Source organism: Microtus ochrogaster, unplaced genomic scaffold (genome assembly GCF_000317375.1).
Source record: "Microtus ochrogaster isolate Prairie Vole_2 unplaced genomic scaffold, MicOch1.0 UNK1, whole genome shotgun sequence".
Classification (NCBI taxonomy): Eukaryota; Metazoa; Chordata; class Mammalia; order Rodentia; family Cricetidae; genus Microtus; species Microtus ochrogaster.
Window position 1 is genome coordinate 4,124,882 of NW_004949099.1, and position 5,363 is coordinate 4,130,244.

General features: G+C 42.9%; 1 pseudogene; it reads left to right on the forward strand.

Annotated features, from left to right (window-relative positions):
- Window positions 1-3,193, forward strand: LOC101992908 (annotated as a pseudogene).
- The last annotated feature ends 2,170 nt before the right edge of the window (window positions 3,194-5,363 follow it).

The following is a 5,363-nucleotide window of genomic DNA, read 5'->3' on the forward strand; positions in this document are numbered from 1 at the left end:
ATGGTCACGGTGAACAGAGAAACAGCAGGATTCAAAAAGAAAAAGCACATTGGAGCTCTGTCGAGGTTTGTGCAGATGTTACACTGCCCTTGCTTTCTTCCCTCATTTCTGTCTTTTTCATTTCAGGCAGGGATGGAGCTGAACAGTCATTAACAGAGCTGCCTTCACTCTCCAATACTACACACATAAGGCATACGTGAGAAAGGCATCAGCCAACACTTCACAGAGACCATCATGTGCTGGACACACTTCATGACTGGTGTGTAGACCTCATTGCATGTCACTCATGATGTACTCCAGACACAGGAACATGGCTGTCCACATGATCTAGAGGAGGTGACAGGAACTCAGCCTCAGAGTCCACAAAGCTACACTCTGAGACAATGGCAGGTCACAGGGAGAATTTGAAGTAGTCTATTAGGGATCACAATTCTCAACATTTGTAATAAAACTTTATTAAGAATATTTGGTAGTAAAGGAACAGAACAACGAGGACACTGAAATCAATGACCCTGTCCGTGTCAGCCCATGGGATTTCTGTCCTCAGGTAGGTAGCATGCTAAATTTTATGTAGTCTTCTTAATTTGTATTCCCACAAAACAGCTGCTTGTTTCACCGAGGATGAGAACTCTGCAGGGGAGAACAGGATAGTTCATGGGGACGCTCTCACAGCAGCAGTGGGGACGGCAGTGTGTGCTATGATGCACTGTTGTTGGTTTCCATGAATGTCCATGTGCAAGGGAGCCTCACAAAGGACAGAGAAACACGACACTGGGCAAGCACTAGGACAATGGGCACAACCGGTGTCTTCTGATGTTGGGGTAGCTGACAAAAAGAGCTTTCCAATGAATAAGGATGAACTGAGCTCAACTGGTCATGTATTCCCAAGGTGATAGCATTGGTTCAGATTCACGGTCAAAGCTGTCTTGAATGAGGGGTCTCTTGCTTTTCCCACAAGGTTTACTCTGTGCTTCTTGACCACATAAGATGAGTCAGAACAGAAAGCTGTACACTTACACTAACTTTAGAAACACTGTCTTCTCTGAGATAAGCATTGGGATCTCAGGCAACAGTGTCCTTCTCCTCTTCCACATCCTCATACTCAGTAGTGAGCACAAGCCCAGACTCACTGACTTGCCCATTGGCTTCTTGGCTCTAATCCACCTTCTGTTGCTGCTGGTTGCGAGCATCATAGCTGCTGATATTTTCATGTTTCATCATGGATGGGATGACATCACATGTAAATCTCTTTTCCTCTTATACAGATTTTTGAGGGGTCTCTCTGTTTGTGCCACCTGCTTGCTGAGTGTGCTCCAGGCCATCACTCTCAGCCCCAGAAACTCCTGTCTAGCAAAGTTCAAAAGAAAATTATCCCCATGTCACAAGTTATGGACCTTGTTTGCCCTTTGTTCTGTTTATTCACCCATTTCCACTTACCTATTCATCTCCATGGTTAAGACCCCTAATGTGATCTCAGACCACCTACTGTATATGACTGAATTCTGCTCCCTTGTACGTTTCAGTTTCCCAGTGAAATACATAATGTCCACATTGTTCATCTTCAGGGACATTTTCGTTATTGGTATCATGGTTCTCTCCAGTGGGTAAATGCTGATACTCCTGTGCAGGCACAAGAAGCAGGTCCAGCAATCTTCACATCACCAACTTTTCTCCAAAAGCATCAGCAGAGCAAAGGGCCTCCCGGACCAACCTGCTGCTCTTGTGCTTCTTTGTGCTCATGTGTATCTTGGATAGCTTTATGATATTCTCAATGCATATGTTCAAAGAAGATCCAATATTCTACTTTATCCTGATGTTTGTGAGCCATAGCTATGCAGCAGTCAGTCATTTTGTGTTCATCGGCACTGAAAAGGATATCATTGGCCTTTTCTTGTCCACGTGTGAGGTACGGTGACTATTTGATTTGTGGGTCAAAAGACTTGCTATGTAAAAGCAATGACCAGAGTATATTATTGCAGCTTACACAAAGAAGTGGGCTTTGGCCATGGAGAAGCACCTATAACAACAGGTTGTAGAGATAGGAGGATCCTTGGGTCCCGGTACTCAATAGTCTGGTTGTGGTGTTAGTGAGAGAATTCATCTAGACGGATAAGAAAGACAGGGAAAGAGAAGAACACCTGCAGTATGAATTCTAATTGGTATTAATAATAAAACCCAGAGGCATATATAGGGGTTAATGCTGAAGACCAGAGAAGCAGGGTGCCAGTCATTAGAGAGCTCTTTTACCTCTACCTGTACTCAAACTGAAGGGGTGATCCTGCCTTCAGACTGCATCCCCAGACTGCCTCTGTCTTCACCAAACCACAGAGTTTACTACAGAGGCAAGCAAAATCAAAATGCTTTGTAAAGTATTTATACTTGAATCAACTAAATGTCATCCAAGTAACTGATGACCTGCCCACTGATCTCTTGGCCCTAATCCACATATTATTGCTTCTGAGCACCGCAGTCAGTCATAGCTACAGACATTTTTAGTTCCTGGTAGGCATAAGAACATTATAGTTAAATTTCTTGTCTACTTCTACAGAATTTTTACCTGTCTCTCCCTGTGTACCACCAGCCTGTTGAATGTCCTCCAGGCTGTCATCCTCAGTCCCAGAAGCTCCTGTTTAGCAAAGTTCAAGCATAAATCTCCCTATCATTGCTCTTCTACCCATGAGTGTCTCCTGTAGGCCATTGGCAATCACTTCTTAGTGTCTATTACGACCACACACATTTTGATCTTGGGTAACTATACGTATGGTACCCAATTCTAGTATCTTTTATCTATGAGTTATGTAATTGGAAGTACATTTTCCACACCTCTGGTACTCAGGGAAGCCTTTCTTATTAGTCTCAAGTCCTCTCCTGTGGGTACATGCTGTCTCTCCTGTGCAGGCACAAAAAGCTGTCTCAACATCTTCACAACAACAGCCTCTCTCCAAAAGCATCTCCAGAGCTAAGGGCCTCCCGGACCATCCTGCTGCTCATGAGCTTCTTCGTGGTTTTCTACATTTTGGACATTGTTATCTTCCTCTCAAGAATGAAGTTCAAGGATGACTCAATATTCTACTGTATCCAGATTCCTGTGTCCCATAGCTATGCCACAGTCAGTCCTTTTGTGCTGATTAGTACTGAAAAGCGTATAATTAAGGTTTTGAGATCAATGTGTGGGAGGACAATAAATATTTGATTATTCAGTGATGGGTGTGATCCCTTAATATAAACAATATGCTATCATCAGAGCTGCAAATTGTGGCATGGTGGGAACAATCTGTGCCTTAAATTAAAATATGAAATCATCATTTTTCTGTTGAATCTGTTTACTATGTGTGGATGGCAGGTTATGTAAAGAAAATTAACTGCCTCGCCCTTAGATATCATGTGATGTTTTTATTTCTCCATGGGTTTTTCAAGGAGACCTGTGAGGTCATTCTCACTTGACCTGAGTTAGAAAACAAAAATTTCTTTTTAAATTTTAACTGTGTGTGCGCGCATGTGAGTGCATGTGTATGTGTGTGTGTGTGCATGTGAGTGCATGTGTGTGTGTGTGAATGCATGTGTGTGTGTGCATGTGAGTGCATGTGTGTGTATGCATGTGTGTGTGCATGTGTGTGTGTGCATGTGTGTGTGCGCGTGTGAGTGCATATGTATGTGTGTGTGTGTGTGTGTCAACATGGATGCAGATGCCCAAAGAGGTCAGATTATCAGATTCTCTGGAACTAGAGTTATGGGTCATTGTGGGGCACGGAATGTAGAAGAAGGCGATCGAATTTGAATCTTCTAGGAAGCAGGATCCTCGCCTGCTGAGCCATCTCTCTGGCACAGTCCAGTACTTTAAACTCGTGAGAACTTATGACAGCTTCAATAATTCAGTTGCTGTAGTTGTTTATATTTTGGAAAGCTACATAACCACATGTTGTTTTGAGAATAAATTATTACATGATCAAGAAAACACATACACATGGAGAAAAAAAAACTATATGTATATGACCATACTGTTATTTGCACAATGATGCTCATAACTGGATTAAATAGTCATAGTCAATGGTTGGGAAGCCACTGTCTAGAGGTGCCAGGACATGGCTTCCCAATGCTAAAGAATGTTAGTCTTGGTCCACGAGGAGCAGTTTCAACATTTTACCATGCCAGTGAGAGACAGGAGTCCACACCTCAGTGAATTACTAACAAAAACCAGACCTTCAAGGAGTCAAATTGATAGAGAAAAAAGACAGAGTACTTTTTATGGGGTCAAAATATGCAAATTTAGATAGTGAATTAGACATAGATAATTACCCAGTTGCAACATCAATACAAGTCAGCGAGAACTGTCAGATTCTAGTGTGCCTACATATTTGTATCTAGGACCTCTTCAGAGACACACTTCATGCAGGGGAACGCAAACAGACACACAGCTGAACACACTCAGAGGCACACTTCACACAAATCAACGCACTTAGACACAGTTCACATAACTTAAGACACTTAGAGACACACTTCACACAGATGAACACACTTACCCAAACATTTCACAAGCTGAACACACTCAGAGGCACACTTCACACAGGTGAACATACACTCAGTGAAACAATTCACACTGCTTAGCACACACTCAGAGGCACACTTCACCCAGCAAAAGTGTGAGGCACTGTCACGAACATGAACCCATTCACACCTAGAGTTGAGTGGGAAGAGAAAGACCGGAGGTCTGTTCCATATCCTGTCTACACTTTGAGTGAGTCACAGCGTTCCGACCAGCCTGCATGTTACCCAATGGAATGGTGTTAAGCAAGGTGATGCGAGAGAACGTTAAAATATCAAGAGTGTGGTTGACTAGAAAGAAACCACACAGCAGTAAGATGCATAAACCATGTGAGCAGAGGATCCTGGTGGGTCAAGTCTGTAGCCCTGAAACGGAAACAGGAGGGTGGTGAGAGCAAGGACAGCATGAGAGACAGGAGTGAGTCGAGGCCAACACACAACGATACAACACCAAAAACAAAAATAAAGAATATTTATTAAAAAATCCCAAAATAAGCATATGGAAAATATGCAAGGGAGAGGTTTAGTATTACTTCATGCCCCTGGGTGAAGAGCATGAAACACACAATGAGACACCACAATCACACATCAGAGCAGCATGACACTGACTGTCAGATGGAATGGCAAATGCTAGGAGCTTTGTGGAAAAGTATGGGAATTTCAGAGTCACACACAACTCATGGGAGAATCCAAACCCCTCATCCTAATGCAGAGAAATTAAAAAGTCTGAAATTGGTAGAGACCAATTACATATGAAGTTCAAAATGAGCCAAGTTTGGGTCGCCTATGTGATGTGACACTCACTCCTCTGACAGATGTGT